The following is an 18,173-nucleotide window of genomic DNA, read 5'->3' on the forward strand; positions in this document are numbered from 1 at the left end:
CCAGCAAATGGTGATAGGATGGGAATGAGGCCTGGGCCCGCTCCAATCTCCTGAGTCGAATGCAGCTGCTTACCGTGTACCCCAGCAGTTGCTCGGCTTCCCCCAGGATGGCGTATGTGAGGAGAAGCCCAGCCTGGCTAATGCACAGCAGGGGGTTGTAGATCGCTGGCACGGCTGTCTTGAGGAAGCATTTCCTCTGCCCGCAGAGAAGAATCTTCCACAGACCTAAAACCAACAGGACAGGAGGCTGTAGCAGATTGCCCAGAGCCAGCCTCCAAGCCCTGGAGATAGAATGGCCTCAGTGTCCGGTGCCCCAAAGGAAGGGTAAGAGAGCTGCTGTAGCCAAGGCCGTTCATTCCCCAGGAGGCTTTCAGGGTCCCGATGCTCAGGAAGCACCTTTATGAAAAGGTGGCAGATGCTTAGGGACCAAAGCCTCCAGTGTCTCTTTCTGGAGGGCAATTGATCGCAGGGGCCATGATGGGCTGGAAATAGATCTCTAATGTGGGTGAGCAGGGCCCACTCTGCTGTGCAGCGCACCGAGATGATAGGGGACCCTGTATTGCTTCCAGCAGAGAGATCTCCTGCACCTCAGTGGCTAGAGGAGTGTGCGTGGGGGGGGGGGGGAAGGGGTTGGGGCTGACAGACCCAAGGTATATTGCCCCCAAATTAGTGATTTCTCTAGTAGCTGGCTATGGCCTCGGCAGCTCCTTGGTTTCTGCCAAAGGGAATCCAATCTGCAACCTGACCAGGATAAGGAGACTCATGTCCCAGTCCCCATCACAGACACTCCTAGGAAACTTTTCTTCTGCTGCAGCAATTCAGCTTGTGGGAGGCAGGACAAGCTCACAGAGTCTCTCTCACGTGGCATCTATAGGGCAGCATTCTGTAGATGCACTTGGAGATCCAGGAGCCATTCAAGGCCTCCTCTGTGATGTTATCAAAATCACACATTTCACCTTTGACTCCAATCTGGGGCACTGGGTTATGGTGTGTTCCAAGGTTTGGATGTTCTCAGCACAGTTGTGAGACAGGGGGCCGGGAGGTCTTTGATTTTCTACTTGTGCAGCAAGTAGTCGCAACTTGGGTCAGTGACAATGTGCTTCTTTGGCACAGTGGCTGAGGTCCAGATACTCTGCCATTCCCTGGCCAGGACTGGAGACATGAGGAGGCGCATGTGGTGCATATTGGCTCTGGAGCTCACTGTGTCCCCTCCCCAGTTCTCGGCAGGGCATTCTGCTTCCTGACTGGCAATGGACTTGGGCAAACCCCACCTCCTTTCTCTGCTTCTACAGGGTGCAGGGAAGTAAACAAGGGTCTGCTCAAGCACTAGTGACTGACGGACCCAGTGCTCTTCTCTCAGACACTTGGGGATCAGCCAAGGGGACAAGGAGCAGAGAGACACCCAGAGCCATAATCCTCTATTAACTCACCCACCCGGGGATTCGCCTTATGCCACGTAGCAACGGCTCCATGGAAGACACTCAAATCACAGCAACTAGCGAGGTTCCAATGTGGGACCTTTAGCACCAGCCTGTCCCACTGGGTGCTGGGTGAGGAACTCTGAGCTGGAAATAAGGAGTGGGCTCTTGTCCTGTCTCCAGGAGGCATCCACTGCAGGGACCCCAGCCAGCCCCACTCCCTGAGCTGTGTCCTACCCTGCCACAGTGTCCTTACCTCCCCCACCCTGGCTGTGTTTTGATAGCCCAGGAGCCTGCTGTCCTGGTACCAGTTGTGGCACCACAGATCCTCCACCTCGTGTATGCTCAGCCCTGGAAGAGAGAGAGAGAGAGACACTTTGATCATTCTGGTTGCAGTTTCTGTGTCCTTCCAATCCCATTGGTGGCTGCCCAGTGGAGTGGAGAAGAACAGAGGCGGAGAGAGACTTGTTCTCCAGCTGGGGTCAGGCTGAGGAAATTGTCTGGGGTCCCATTATCCACCTGTGGTCCCTTTCAGTCCCCTGATGGGTTCCGTGTCCCAGTGGGTTCCTTACCCCTCTGTTCGAGCAGCAGCTGGTACAGCCGGTAAGTCCCCTCCTGGCCTGCCGGCTGATGTCCTGGTCTGGGTAACTCACAAACAGAGCCAGCTGGGCCACGTGCTGACCCAGCCTAGGGAACTCTGCTGAGATCTAATGGAAGGGAGAGGAGAGGAGACTCCATCAGCATTTTCCTGTCAGCTCCCTGTCCCCCCTGGGCCAGAAGGCTCCTTCTGCAGGAGATGCTGGGGGAGAGGAGCCTGAGACAGACCCTTCATTTGCTCTGCTGCCAAGGGAGCCAGGAGCTGCTTTGGGATGCCAAGCAGGGGCTTGAACATGGTCCCGTCAAGGTTCCTTCCCACTCCGAACTCTAGGGTACAGATGTGGGGACCTGCATGAGAACCTCTAAGCAATTACCAGCTTAGATCTGGTTTTCTGCCACCACCCAAAGCATTTAAGAGTTATTTGGGAAACTCTGTCGACCTCCCCCCTAGAATATCTCCCTCCCAAATACTAGAACCCTTCCCTGGGTAGCCTTGAGAGACTCCTCCACCAATTTCCTGGTGAACACTGATCCAAACCCTTGGATCTTAAAACAAGGAAAAATCAATCAGGTTCTTAAAAAGAAGGCTTTTCATTAAAGAAAGAAAGGTAAAAATCATCTCTGTAAAATCAGGATGGAAAATAACTTTACAGGGTCATCAGATTCAAGGAGCCCAGAGGAACCCCCTCTAGCCTTAGGTTCAAAGTTGCAGCAAACAGGGTAAATCCTCTTAGCAAAAAGGAACATTTACAAGTTGAAAAAACAAAGAGAAACCTAACACGCCTTGCCTGGCTGGTACTTACAAGTTTGAAATATGAGAGACTGGTTCAGAAAGATTTGGAGAGCCTGGATTGATGGCTGGTCCCTCTTAGTCCCAAGAGCGAACAAAGAGCACACAAACAAAAGCCTCCCCCTCCCACCAAGATTTGAAAGTATCCTGTCCCCTTATTGGTCCTTTGGGTCAGTTGTCAGCCAGATTACCTGAGCTTCTTCACCCTTTACAGGGAAAAGGATTTTGGTGTCTCTGGCCAGGAGGGATTGGATAGTATTGTACACAGGAGGGCTGTTTCCTTCCCTTTATAGTTATGACAATCCCCTTCAAGGCCCAGGGACGACACTTGACCAGGACAAGAAGAACTTGACTCAAGCCTATCTCATTCCCTGCTCTGACTCTGCCTCCCCAAGAGGAACACTGCGAACCCACAGCCCCTGCAGCAGCAGATCCTACAGCCCGGTGGAGCCAGCCCGCCTGCGCCTGGAGTCAGGAAGCTGGGGTCAGAGGTCACTTACGTCAAACTCGGGGAGGGTGACTGCAAATCTCAGCAGGGCCGTGCTGCTCTTAATGGCCCTGGCTCTCTCCTGGGGCACCCTGGACACGATCCAGCGGTTGACATGCTGTGGGGAAAGGAGGCAGGTCAGGATGAATGGGCAGGTGGTGCTTTGCAAATGAGCCCCATCCCCCGCCCCAGCCCCAGGGGCCCGAGACATTATGCACAGAGAGAATAGCTGAGTCATTGATCACAGAGCTTTAGAAGGGGATTCTTTCCCCCAGGACGCAGCTTGTATCCTGCAGGTCACAACTTGTCAGGGTCTCTCTAGATTGGTCCCATCCTCCCAGAGCTCCTGATTCCTGAAGAGTTCACCAGAAAGGAGACTGAATCCTCGCCCTTCCCTGCCACTAAAATCCTTGGTGGGATGTAAGGAGTCACTGAGAGCACAATCCCCCCAGGAATTTCAGAGCATATCAGAGAGAAGGGCTGATTCCCTGGGTTCCTCCTGTTTCTCTAGGAAGGAGCGTGTGCCTCTTCTCTGAGAACCATCTCTGGAAACTCGTGGGGTGTGTGTGTTGGGGGGGGCGGGGGAAGGGGGGGTTTCAGACTCTCACTCCCCAAGACAACCAGGGGCCCTGTGATTAGTGTTCAACAGAAGCAGACAGAGCTCTGGCTTGATGTCCCAGCTCCTTCCTCTGTCCCTCAAGAAAGCAGGACCTGACACTGCATTGCACTGACCTCCCCAGCCAAGGACGCCCCAATGGGGACCCAGCTAGGAGGACAGAATAGAAACTGGATCTGCCAGTCTCTCCTTACCAGCCCCCAAAGAGTTAAGGTAAAATTGGTTCCCACCCCTCCTTATGGGACTCACCTCCAAGATGAAGTGGAGCCTGCCTGCGTCTGGGGACTCTGCCAGCAGGTTCCCCAGCACAGCATCCAGGAGCTCTGGCATGACTTTGTGTAGCGCCTGCAAAGCATGGGTCAGAGTTAGGGAAACTGGGCCGACCCCTGCCACAGGATGGGAAGAGGGTTCTCTGGGAAGCACTGGTGAGACTCCCAAACACATCTCCTGGCCTCGCTCATTCATGTCCCACTGCAGGCAATTAGCAAGGATTGATGACACCTGGATCTTTGATCCATGAGCTTAGCAGGTCTCTGCAGACGGCCTTGTAGGCGGAAGAGTAGGATACAGCCAAGTTGCTATGGATGGTAGCTGGGCTGCTGGGCAAAACACGGCATATGGAAGAGAAAGAAAGAAAGAAAGAAAGAAAGAAAGAAAGAAAGAAAGAAAGAAAGAAAGAAGGGGGTAATCCTCTGGAGGGAAGGATCCAACCCTACAGCTTGTTCCATCTCTGCCTACCCCACCCCTAAATCTGGAGCTCCAGCGAATCAACGGAGCCCGGACAAGGACCACTCTGGAAGAGGCGGAGGATGTACCTGGATGTCGGTGGCATCCGTCTCCGTGCCCAGGGTGAAGACCGAGCCAAGGGCAGCTTGCAAGAGGCGGGACTCTAGCTCAGGCTCAAGGGCTGGTTTCATGGTGCTGGCAAGAGAGAGGAGCTGGTATTAGACTGCGCAGTGCGGGAGTGGGACTGTCGCCAACACGGACACGAAACCACAGGGCTACAGGCACAGGCTGGCGAGAATGGAAACTGAGGCACTGAGCTAGGGAATGACAAGGCCGAGGCGTCACAGACAGACAGTGGCAGGGCAGGTCCCTGGAGCCTGTTGCCCCTCCTGTATCTGAGCCGGGGTGAGCCCTCCCAAGGCCCCTGCAATGTTAGTGGGGTGAAAAGAAGAGCCCAGCCAGGACAGAGTGACCCTTCCCGCCCCACCAGCTCTGCCAGAGGAGCCACTCCTGGGAGGTGAGCGACCTGGGAGTGGGAGGGACAGTCTCCCAGCCTTGGGCCTGGGCAGCACTGGGGTTTGGGGCCCCTGGGGGGGGGGGGGGGGGGGGGGGCGGTGGGGGCTGTCTCGGTACCTGAGGTTGCCCACAGCAGCCAGGCAGCTGGCGAGGATCTCGCTGGGTGGAGAGTCTTTAGGAAGCTCCTCAATGAGCTCCTGTGAGGCCTTGAAGGAGACAAAGGAGCATCAGAGATTCGGGCCCTGCTGACACCTCCCGTGAGGAGATGACACAGCCAGTGCCCCACATGGCCAGCAGGATCCCCACTACCTCCCGCTCCTCCCATTTCTTCCTGCCCAGCAAACTGGTCCCCTTCCAGGATTCCTGCCCAGCTCAGTCCCAATCCCCTTCTTCCCTCCTCCCTGTCAAACCTGCCCCCATTCAGCACCATCCCCACAACCGAGCTGGGACCATGTGATTCCTTGTCCCCCAGTCACAGCTGCCCTCCAGCCCCACAATTCCCCCACTGCCCAATCTCACAATTCTCCCGTCTCTTCTCCCTGCCTTCAGCCCCAGCAATCCCTGCCCTCTGCTGCCCCACCCACCCCCAGCCCCACCCATTAGCCCGGCCATACCCCGGCCAATCCCACGTCTCTCTCCCCCCTCCAGCTGCCGGATGACGGGTCTCACTCACCACAATCCTCTCCACCACAGCCGCCTTACAGCAGTGCGGCTCCAGCGTGTCCTGCCCTCTGTCCTGTGCAGCAAGACACGCGGGGTAGATGGCCCGCAGGAACCTGAGCTGCTGCCCCTCATCCTGTACCCACCGGGAGTGGGGGATAGTGAGAGAGAACCTGTTAGCTAGGGACCTTCCTCCCCACCCACACCAGCTCCAGGGCTCAGGCCTCAATGGGGGATTGTGGGGGCCGCCTCGTGTCCAAATCCCCACGACTCCTACACAAGCAGGACTGGGAACTGGGACAGTGCCTGTGGGGAGGACCTCGGCTGTTGTGGGACAAACACCCCCATCTTGGGGGTCCCACATCAGGGATGTACAAGGGCCCCATTAGGGGTGGTGGATCATCAGGGACAAGACCCTCGGCAGGGGGTGGGGATGCTGGGAAGGGACAGGACAATCTTGGTTCCAGCCCAGGTGGGGAACATTTGTACCTTGTCTCTGCCCTGGAGCTGCTCTCCGATGACCTTGAGAGCAGCTTCCTCTGTGGTCATCTCCAGCCATTCCTCCGCCGCTGACTCCGTGGGGGTCCCTGCACCCGGGAGAGAAGGGAACAGGGGGATGTCTGCTGCCCTTGGGGAAGGACAGGGGTGTGGTGGGAGCGCAGGATAAAGGACCCCCCTTCCCACCTCAGGCACCCAGGGCAGATCGGGCCCCACCTCCCTCTCAGGGCTGCCTTCACACTGTCCAGGACTCCACGGGAGGTGCCGACTCCCCCAGCCCCAGAGCATCAAGGGACAAAGTGGCAGCAGCTCTTGATGCCCCCACCCCCAGCTCCCCTTGCTGCAGGGGCAGCTGTGTGACTGCTGCTGGTGTCAGTGGGGTTCACGTGGCTCAGGCCAGACACCTGGGCTGGGGACTCCCCCCCCCCGCCATATCACTGGGAGAGTGTCTGGGCCCAGGGTGTTCACATCCCCGTCCTCACCCCTCCCTCAGCCCAGCCTGGCTCCTCACCTGGAACAAAGCAGCAGCGTCCAGAGGCGTCGCTGCTGCTGGAGCCCAGGCACTGCTGCTGTCCCGTGCTGAGCTGAGGGTGCTGGGATCTTCTAGCTCCTGGTCTGAGGGGGCTGAAAGATCCTCAGAGCCCGGGCAGGGCGATGCCCCCTGCTGGGAATGACGGCTGGGCTCCTGGGGCCGCTGCTGCCCACATAACAGGCCCCAGAGCCTCCCTGCCCGGCGCCCCTCCTGGGCTGGGTCCTGTCCGCAAAACCTCATCCTGAGCCAACTCCACCTGGGCTTGGTCGGGGCCTCTCCCAGGTCGGCGCCTGCGCCGGAAGCTGGCTTTGTTCTCCAGAAGGCTGGGAACTTCCGCCTTCTGGCCTGGATGGGAGCTGCTTCCCCGCCAGCGGGGACGGAGAGGTGGCTCTGCCCCTTGGGAAGATGGCCGCTCCTTCCCGAAGGCTCTGGGGGCACCTGCAGAGCCTTCCTCCTGAACCTCCGCAGGAGCTTGGCCATCCTGGAATCGAGCGGGGAACAGGTGTGAGTCTGGGGTCACTCCTGGGCCTTTTTGGTCCCTCCTCAGCCCTGCTCCAACCAGAGCAGCCCCTTCTCCCCCCATAGGAGCGCAGGGAGTGCAAGCTACACACACTGGCAGGAGTTCATTGCGTGATCTGCTCCCCCTCAACGTTCCCCCTCGTCATCCCTGCTGCTGCTGCTAGATCCAGGAAGTCTCATCCTTTTAGAGCAATGGGGTCAGTCCCAAAGACCATCGGTTACTCTGGACAAGCAGCTCCCTCCAGGATCCTGACATGCCAGCACTTTACACACCTTCCTGCAGCCTCCCAACCCCCATGGCCTGTAGCCATGGGACCCCGAACCTACTGATGGCAAACAGGCCTCAGCTACTGGCTCAGGGTCACACCGAGTGTCAGAGCCATGGATGGACCCCTTCCCTAACCACTGCTGCACACTCCCTCCCACAGCTGGCAATCGCAACCAGGCCCTAGTGTCCGCTCCCCCTGCCTTTGAGAGGGAGTGTCACTCCTGGCTCCATTGCTGCCTATTGATCTGTGGGACTGGGCTCTCTGGGCCTCACATCCCCGAATGGGCTTTAAAGAAGACAATGGTTAAAGTTTGGCCCCAACTCTTTCTTGTTTCTCTACACTTGCCATTTTAGCAAAGTTTAGAATTCTTGACGTTCAACACCTGGAAACATCCCTTTCTCCTTCGCAGACAGCTTGAGCATCCATCCTCACCCAGGCTCACTGCTGCCAGGAGTTAGAGAATCCACCCTATTCCCCTTGGACCTACCCAAGGAGTCCCACAGCAAAGCGGGGACAGAACCAGAAAGAGAAGCCAACAGTCCTAACTCCTGTTCTAACTAACAGACAACAAGCCCAACAGAGGCAGGGAGAGAGCCCAGGAAATAATCACTCAATTAGGAATCTTTTCTGCACCCTCTCTAATTTTTTTAACATAATATTCAAAATGTGGACACAAGAACTGGATTCAACATTCCAGTTTCAGGCTCACCAATGCTGGATCACTTCCCTTTCCATACTCACTACTCTATCCAGCCAAGAATGGCTTTAACCTTTTTTACCACAGTTTCACATTGACAGATTATGGTGAGCAGCTCATCCACTATGGTCCCCAAATCCTTTTCAGAGTCACAGCTTTCCAGCGGACTGTCCCCCATTCTGTAGGGTGCTGCCTGACTCCTCTGTTACTGGCAGGCTGGGTTTGCATGTGGCTTTATTAAAAGCTAATGATTCAGTAAGTAGTTTAGAAGAACTAGCCCATTAGAGAGAGAATCATGAATTGCTCAAAGACAACGAATGGAGAAAAGCAGCAAGAGCAAACAAACACGTTTGGTTCTGGCTTATTTCCTTGGTCTTAAAAGAGTAACAAGGACCTGAGTCTCCTCCCTCACAATAGCCCCATGCTCGGCCCAATCAGCATTGAGACTCTGAGACTCAGAAAGCGGAGAGGTCTCACCAGCTGTCGCAGGTCACCACCGGAGGAGTCACTCTTAGAGCACTATTCCAGCCACATCTTTGGGAGGGCCTCCGCAAGGAGAGTTGGGCGCAACCCCCACCCCTGCCCCCACTCCACATGCGCACACAGGTCCTGGTGGTGAAAGGAGAGCAGGGGAAAGGACAAAGATGCAAGAGAAGAAGAGAAAGGAGGGAGAGACAGGAAAAGGGAAAACAAAAGGAGAAACCCCAATGTCCCCAGTGATTCTAAGGGACAAAGTCCTAGGTCAGAAATAAAATGCTGCCCCCACAATCTAGTGTTTTCCTTTCCTAAAAATCAGCCGGCACCTGATGGATCAGACTGAACAGGTTCCAAATCTTTCAGAGGCTCTTACCTTCTATATAGGGACGTCTGTTTTCTGGCAAAATCAATAATTGAAGAAGAGAAAACTCTGAAGAGGGTCCTCGTTACGCTCACGTAGGTACACGTGAAGTATCTCGGTACTCAAGGAGAGACCTCGAGATGGAGGCGCGCTGAAGCAAAGCCACAGGGATCTCCAAGGTTGCCCCTGTCGTGCACCCCTGTCCTGCCTGGATGATGTCAAGAGCTCTCTGTGAGATCATCGCCTCCCACCACCTTTGTCCAATAGGCTGAGGTCCTGCCAAAGGCCCTTGTGATGTCACTGCCACCCACCCCTCCCCGCAGTGCTGATGTCCTGCCCCTGTCCAGCCACATTGGATGTTTGTGCTGCTTTCCTGGATCACCCCACTCAATGACTCTTCATTGTGGGGATGACACCGACTATACAGTAGAACACGAGACGCTCTTCCCCATGCTACGCTCAGTTGTTCATAAATTAGTAGACTTTATGGACAGAAGAGACAATTAGACCATGGAATCTGACACCCTGCATATCACTTGCTTTCTGTATAGCATAGTAGCTAGTTTTTGACTAAACACGTTCCAGAAAGGCATCTAGTCTTCATTAGAAGACCTCAAGAAATGGGAATTCCCACCACTTCCCTTTCTAGTTTATTCCTTTGGTGATTCATCCTCACTGTTGACTATTTGTGCCCTATTTCTAATATGAATTGGTCTCTTTTGAGTTTCCAGCCACTGGGACTTGTTATGCTTTTCTCTGCTAGATTAATGAGCCCTTTAATATCAGCTATTTTCTCTCCATGAAGTCACTTCAACACTTCAATGACATCACCTCCTGATCTTTTGATAATCTAAACATGCTGAGCTCTTTCACTAGTTCACTAGCAGGCATTTTCTCCAGCCCTCAAAACGTTTCATTGCTTTTGCTGCCCCATCTCCAATATTTCAAAATCTTTTTCAAAGCGGGCCAAAACTGGATGCAGTATTCCAGGATCAGTCTTACCGATGGTGCGTCACCTCCCTGTGCTCCTCACTGCTCTTTTCATCCAGCCAATGATGGCGTTAGCCCTGGGCACCACAGCATCACACTGGGTGCTCATGTTGAATGGCTTGCCCAGCATGGCCTCTCAATCCTCTTCACAGTTAGTGCTTTCCTGGATACACTTCCCCATTCTGCAGGTGTGGCCTGCATGCTTTGCTGCTAGGTGTAGGACCTTTCCTTTGGTTCTTTTCAAACTTGTTTTCTTTGAATGGGTCCAGCTTATCACGGGATCCGATTGCTCTGCGTCACTGCCCTGTCCTCAGCATTAATTACCGCTCTGCTAGTATTTGATCACCCACCCACGTTAGTGGCAGTGATTTTATATTGCGTTGCAGTTCACTGATATTTATTTTCAAGAATTAATCCTTGAGAAATGTTAGGGGGCTTATTCCTTCACCCTCTCACTTCCCTGGTCCTTCTCGCATGAACAGAGAGCAACAATACCCGAAGTCTGAAGGTGCAAACAATTTGATGTTTATTGGGGTCAACTTCCAGCAAGCATGATTCCAGTTTCCTTCCTTAGTGTCTCCTTCCCAGCTCTGACACCACAGAGCCTTGCCTGTGTCCCTGTTCCTATTCCTGTTCTCATTCCCCCTTAGCAAAACATTATCCCAATTCCCCCCACCCCAGCCCCTGTTCCCATCCCCCCCTTACTTCCTGACTGACTGCAGACTACATAGAAAAACTTGAGTTCTGCTTAGCTAGACCTTAACCAGTCATTGTACTGACATTTAACTAACCAATCCTAACATACTGTAACATGGTTATTTAACCAATTATATCCCACCAGCCTCTCTATGGCTCCCTCTTCACCAGTGGTTTTCAACGTATTTACCATTGTGAGCTGCACATGCAGCTCTCTGTGTTATGTGGGCCGCATCCACACAACATATATACTACCTGAATGGCTCTGAGGATGTCACATGGGCTGCAGCTGTGTGCTGATTGGGCCCTGGGTTAAGAACTACTGCTCTACACTGAGAGATCTGGCTTGTTTCCAGGCCCCATTGCAAAACCCCAGTGTAAACAAGGTAATGCTGCTAATTGTCACCAGTGTAGCTTAGCCTGGTTTCATGCAGAGATAAGCTACACCAGTTCAACACACCATTTACCTTGTCTACAACGGGACTGTATTAGACCAGCTACACTGAAGACCGGAATCAGGGCAAAACCTCAGGATATGCTTTGCTCAGCTGGAAAAGCTGGATTCTAAAGGTCTTGGCTACAGTGGCAATAGACACAGATACTGCTAAACTAGTCATAGCGGGTGGGATATTCCCGCCAACGGAGCCTTGACGAGGAAATGTTACTTTATGGAAGCGCTTGTCCTGTTCCAGAATTGAAAGTGCACTGCAGCGTTGAGAGCGAGGATGTTTCTCATGGAAATTACTGTGTAACTGTAGTTAAGCTGCATAAATCAGCCGTTGTGTCCGCAATTTGTAAGCCAGTCGTTAAAGAAAAAATGACCACAGCCCTTCTGGTTTGTGTATCCAGGAATCCTTTCATGGTTTTCAACTTTACAGCTTGCCATTTTGAACAGCTCACCAGCTCAGCTGATGGGATTCACCATGAAACCTGCCTGCTTGCAAACTGCATGAACTCGAATTAGATCACAGCATCGGAATGTGATTTGTTTGGTCTTTGCAGAGGTGTGGCCATTCAAATAAGCAAAGAACTTAATGCACCAATAAATCAAACCTTTTTTGTTGGGGTGGGGGCAGGGTTGTTCTAAAGAATTTCTCCTGTTCCTACTTCCTTTTATGCATCAATCCCATTTGTTAATCCGCGGATGTTCTGGTAGCTCCTGTGCTTAAAACACAACGGCACAGGCCCCAGATAACAAAATGCAGCCCATAGGGCATGTATGGTATGGGGCATTGTTTAATAAGTCTCCTCTGTAGCTCCTGAATGAGTGTGAAAACACAGGCCTGTGATCCATGCCAAGTTAATGAATGTATTTCTCTCCCCCCCGCCCCCCAATCCTCTGTTTCAACGCCACAGCTTCATTTCCTGTACTTTAACAATTGTATTTTGCAAATATGATGCAGTTGCACTGCCTGGTTAAGTGAGGAAAGTCAGCGGAGAGGCAAACAATTCTGCCGAGATCAAGAGGGAGGAACATGAGCGCAAAATGGGGTGCTAGGATCTCCTAACACAAAATCGGCTTTATTGTAAGACTTAACATATGTACAGATATATAGGGACAGAGGCGGATGAAAGCAGATAAATAAAAATGGCCTGAAAGCTAGAGTCTTATTTTACATTGCCGAGGTTTGTCATGAGATTCTGATAGACTGGTACTGAACTAAAGGGGGAACTGCGGGTGACGGTGAACCCCATAAGGCTTCATGGGAATATGCTTATGAATGTATACATGATATAACTGGAATATGTTTTATGCTACACATGCCATGTAATATATCTACGTAAAGGTTATGATCTACTCAATACACCCCTCCTATTTGTATGCATGTAGCATTTTTGTACTTGAAGTTAGCAATATTGGCTGTATACTTGCTTGATTTCTAAGTAGCCTCTGTAAAGCATTTGAGCAGCTTCTTGAGAAAGGAATGTGCAAGTTAAGTGCCCAATCAAGAAGCACTTAAGAGACAATGGATCTTGGGAGGCTCCAATCCACATAAGAAGTCTACACGAGGACGTTCAAGGTAGCAGGTAAGCCATGGCTGCTGCCTGTAAAAATTGAGTCATGCAGGGACATGTGACTTGCCCATGTGACTCCAAAGCTCCATCTTGGAGCTGGACTTTGTATAGGAGAGAGGAGGAGGCCTCCACCCACAAGAGACAGTCTACTTAAACCCCTGGGAGACCCCTCCATTTTGTCTTCAGCTGGCTAAAGAGAGCCTCTCCAAACCCAAGGATACCCGAAAGAAACTGGAACAAAGGACAGTAACTACAGGGGGGGTGAGTGATTGCTGGACCCAGACCAGAAGGAGACTAGACTGTAAAAGGAAGCTTACTGGAACTGGTGAGGTTATAGCTGTATTCAGTTTCTTAGACATAGACTTGCGTGTTCTATTTTATTTTCCTTGGTAATTCACTTTGTTCTGTCTGTTACTACTTGGAACCACTTAAATCCTACTTTCTGTATTTAATAAAATCACTTTTTACTTATTAATTAACCCAGAGTATGTATTAATACCAGGGGGAGGGGCAAACAGCTGTGCATATTTCTCTATCAGCGTTATAGAGGGCAAACAATTTAGGAGTTTACCTTGTATAAGCTTTATCCAGGATAAAATGGATTTATTTGGGTTTAGACCCAATGGGTTTAGACCCCATTGGGAGTTGGGCATCTGAGTGTCCTCAGCTGGTATAAATCTGCATCATTGTATTGACTTCAACTGAGTTGCCTTACACCAGCTGAGGATCTGGGTCACTGGGTTATGCTTGATGTCAGCTCAGTGGTGAGATATATACACAACTGGTCATTTAATTGACTTGCAGGGTGCTGTGATGACATGGTTGTGGCTAGAAGTTGGTTTCTAACAGAGAGATAATTATATTCATTTCTTGGAACAGCCTAGCCATATGCCAACTTAAAGAGAACTCAAGATCTCAGCTTGGACTATACTAGTGAGAATGGAAATGACTTCTAAAGGGTCATGAAGGGAATCTGAGCATTTAAGTAGCTTCTCCATGAATTATACTAAAAATGAGGCAGCAGCTGCGGAGAAGTCGCATTGGTTCATTTCAGCTATCATGACCAAGAGAATAAGAACAGTAGGCTGATGATACAAATACCATTAGTTGGTTACAACTACAGCTAGTTGGAAAATTTTCATCAAAATTTGCTTTTTTTAACCCCCAAAATGCAAATTTTGTCAAATCAGAATGTTTTGAAAAACATGTTGATTTTGATGAATTTTCTCCACATCCTAAGAAGCATTTTAATAACATTGAAACATCCAATTTTGACATATTGGGACTAGAACAGTTTCATTTTTCAGTTCAAGATGACTTTTTCAAAAAAAACCCTATTTTATCTAAAAACATTTGAAAGTTTTGAGATCGAAATGGGAATTAAAGGTTTCAGTTTTATTAAAATGAAACGTTTTGATTGACCCCCAACCTTTTTTTGGAATTTGATTCCGCTGGAGATAAAATATTTTGGTTTTGTTCCATTTCAGAACGGTAAAAATGCCCCAAAGCACAGAATTTCCTGTGACGTGGTAACTCTGGGTCCAGCTCACTGCTATTGCAATGAAGTGACTGCAGGACGGATCTGCAGAGGTTCGGTGCTTCCGCTCGTGACCAAAGCCTAATGCAATGACATGTTACTCACACGAGGATTCACATGGATCATTCTTAAACTAGATGTTTCCATTTTGAAATACTGAGGTGGCCTCCAGCCCTCTTTTAGGAAGCTTCTGTCGCTCCTGCCCATGGGGGGGTGGGAGAGGGGCGAATGGAAAGAACTTGGAGAACTGCAGAGTGACCTTTGCAAACGTCTAGCCGCACAGTTTCAGAGTGTTGGGCTGGGTTTTAGGCACGTGACGCCCATTCAAGGCAGTGGGAGTGGGCACTTTAAATCCACTGCAAACTCTTGAACACTGCTGGGTCCAATCACTGACTTCTCTGCACCAACCCAAGAGGAAAGCAACTCACTCCACTGAAGCCACCAGAATTACACCCAGCATGTATCTGGCCCACTGAGTTAACCCTCCCAGCTCCCAGCCTTGACAACGCTGCTTTCAAATGCAGACAGACACCCTGGTTTCACAACAATGGAGACTTGCGGAAGAGACAGAGTGGGTGTGTGCTGTAACAAAGAGCTGGGGCTGCTTTGCCAGACACTGTGGGCTGGAAATCCTGTCAGGAACAGGCAGCAAGTTTCTTTTCGGGACTTGATTGCTTGGGTAGCGAGGTGGAGCCGGAGCTCTGTAAGCACAACTCGGCAGGATTTCCCTGTCCCACGGGACTGCCTCCTCCTCTCTGTCCAGCCCTTCGGAGAATGTGTTGAGGAAAATAAAGGTGAAGCTCTGAGCTGAGGCCAGGCATTGTTAGTAAAATTGCAGTGTCTTGAGGCTCCATCTTCTTCAGGGTCGATGGGTCATCACAGGCTTCTGCAAGGCACCAAGACACTGAATTGAAAACCTCAGGGCTACAGGATCGAAGACATGAATCTCATTCGCCCCGGGACTCGCACTGTTTGCTTTCCATTTCCCTTCTCCCAAGCTGCGTGCCTCTCCTCCTGCCATCTCCACTCGCCGTGGGCTGCCCTCGCTGCCCCTTCCAGAGCAGGAGATGAAGCCACCAGCATGGCTCCCGGGGGAGACGTACCCCTGGAAGATCCAACTGCCTCCTTTCATCATGCCCATGTCATGGTCTCGTGCGTGCTGCTGTCCTAGGCACATGCCTTGAGATCGGCTCTGCACTCAACAGCTCCATTTCTTGCCTAGCAGGCTCCAGTGACCGCACAGTGGCCAAGGGCGGGCAGGCTGAACCACACCACAGAGGAGTGGTTGCTGCTCTCTGGGCACCATTGGTGTCTCATAGGTTTCAGCAGTGGAGCCCCATGGAGGCACCATGCAGGGGGGAGCTGGAGCCAGTTCCCACAGGTTCCCAAGAACCGGTTGCTAAAATTAGACCTCCGTGGAGAGCCGGTTGTTAAAGGGCCAGGGGTGGGCAAAGATCTGTTGCTCCCAGGAGTCCCAGCTGGGGAGGCTGAGGCTCCCCTGGCCCTTCCCCCGCTTCCCCCCAGCTGCAGCATGGCCAGCCGCCGGCACCAGCTGGGCAGCTGAGCTCGGGAGTCGTCCTGCTGCCGCTTTTTGAGGCAGCAGGTGTGTGTGGGGGGGTCCTGCTGCAAGCTCCAGGGCTGGCCAGGAGGGAGAGGGCAAGTGGGTCCATTGGCCCAGGCCCTGCAGGGCCCCTGGCCCCATGAGGATGTCTCCTCCCAGCCCCCCCAGTCCCCACCCCCCCGCAGAGCTGCAGCACGGCCAGTAGCTGGGCAGCTCAGCTGAGCTCTGGGCTGCCGGCAAGGTAAGGGGGCTGCAAGCTCCAGGCCTGTGTGGTGGTGCTGGTAAGTGGACAATTTGCCCCAGGCCTCTGGCCCCATGAGGATGTCTCCTCCCAGCCCTACCGCCCCGCCCCCCACCCCCACACACAGCTGCAGCATGGCCAGCAGCTGGGCAGCTCAGCTGTGATCCTGAGTCATCCTGCTGCTTTGAGCTGCCAGCAAGGTAAGGGGGGAAGGGGCTGCAAGCTCTAGGGTTGCCAGGGGAGGGGGGCGAGTGGGGCAATTTGCCCCAGGCCCTGCAGGGGCTCCTGTCCCTACGGGTATGTCTCCCCCTGCCCTGGCCCCTCCCCCGTTCCCCCCTCTTAAATCAGAACTTTTTATAGGAAACCAGTTGTTAAGATTTTGGCAGGTCATCACTGGCACCATGTGTATCTCGACCAACATTAGAGGGGTGAAATACAGTTTGCTAAGACTTCTGTGCTAATTTATTGATGTAGCGAAATGCCCAGACCCTATATGGCCAATCAGCAAGAACTCTAAGCAACCCTCCGCTCCTAAAGTGCAGGACAGGACCCCCAGCTGCAGGAATGACCTCTTTGCACACCCCTCCCCCCCACACTCAGTTGGTGCACTGAGCTGAGCCAGACCAGAGACTGAATATAGCCTTGAAAATGTGGCCCATCTTCATAACACCAAGCACTAGAAACTGACTTCAAGAGAACCTATTTGTTAGGGTTGAAAGTTCAGCCACTGATGGTTCCCCACCCCCAACCCCCAGGCCTCCCACCATAGCCAGCCTCACCTGGCCTTTGAGACTCCTGAGAACCACAGGGATAGGGCCAGTGAGGTTTCTTGGTAAGGAACAAGTCCGACGGATTCAGGGCTGTGCATCTGGACTGCCCCTTGTGAGCCTAGCGCTGGAAGCTTTGGGACCACCTGTATCAAGTTGGTTCCAAGAGCCCAAGCCAGTGTATTGATGGAAGAGCTCTCTCAGGAGGTCAGGTATTGGGGGGGAAACAGGTTGGAGCGCTATGACCAGTATTTAGGATCGGGACTCTGGAGTTCACAGTGCTGCTACGAGAGGCCACCTGACATTGTGACTGTGGCCACAGCAGCTCAGACTGTTGATGAGTCTATGGATGAGACTTGGTCTACACCTAAGTTAGGTCAGCACGTTGCCCTGTGGTTGGCCACACTCCTGCGTGACATTGCCATGGCAACCTAACCTGCACGGTGGATGCACCTGTGTTGACAGAAGAAGGCTTCCATCGCTGAAGCGCCTGTCTGTCGGGGAAGTGGTGGCCTACACTAAAGGAAACCCCATTTCTGTTGGTGTGGGCTGTGTCTATACCACGGCGTCATACTGGCCAATACAGTGACAGAGCTCTGTTGGTACAGCCCCCCTGTACTGTACATGTACCCGTAGGGTTAGACTCCCATTAGGATTCTTTTAAGCATGTTGAGCTTGAATGATTGGAACAGGGTGCAGGAAGGATCATAGAATATCAGGGTTGGCAGGGATCTCAGGAGCTCAGCTAGTCCAACCCCCTGCTCAAAGCAGGACCAATTCCCAACTAAATCATACAGCATCATAGAATAGCAGATAGAATCACAGAATATCAGGGTTAAACTGGAGCCACGTCTCCTGCTACGCTGAGTGGGAAATCGAGGACTTGGGCCTAACTCTTTAGAGTGTACACAGCTAATCATCCGAGGGCCTTGGAGCACACTGTCAATGCCTTTTGAACAGGGTTCTCTCTTCTTTGCAGAATATGGCCCCGAGAAGAACGCAGCAGGTGGGGGCGGGGCCGTCCACGGAGCAAGCCTACATCTCCAAGGTGGTTCTGCTGGGGAGCGCGGCCGTGGGAAAGTCAAGCACAGCCTTTCGCCATGTGAAAAAGGACGTCAGGGAATCCGTGCCCACTGTGGGATGTGAGTGAGTGGCAGCAATGAACTAATCCTTTGGTGCAACACAAAGGGCCTGATCTGCAT

General features: G+C 52.4%; 1 pseudogene; it reads left to right on the top strand.

Annotated features, from left to right (window-relative positions):
• Positions 1 to 17,947: 17,947 nt before the first annotated feature.
• Positions 17,948 to 18,173, top strand: part of LOC120392981 — a 53,655-nt pseudogene continuing 53,429 nt past the window's right edge.

The sequence above is a fragment of the Mauremys reevesii genome, unplaced genomic scaffold, assembly GCF_016161935.1.
Source record: "Mauremys reevesii isolate NIE-2019 unplaced genomic scaffold, ASM1616193v1 Contig130, whole genome shotgun sequence".
In the NCBI taxonomy this organism is placed as follows: Eukaryota; Metazoa; Chordata; order Testudines; family Geoemydidae; genus Mauremys; species Mauremys reevesii.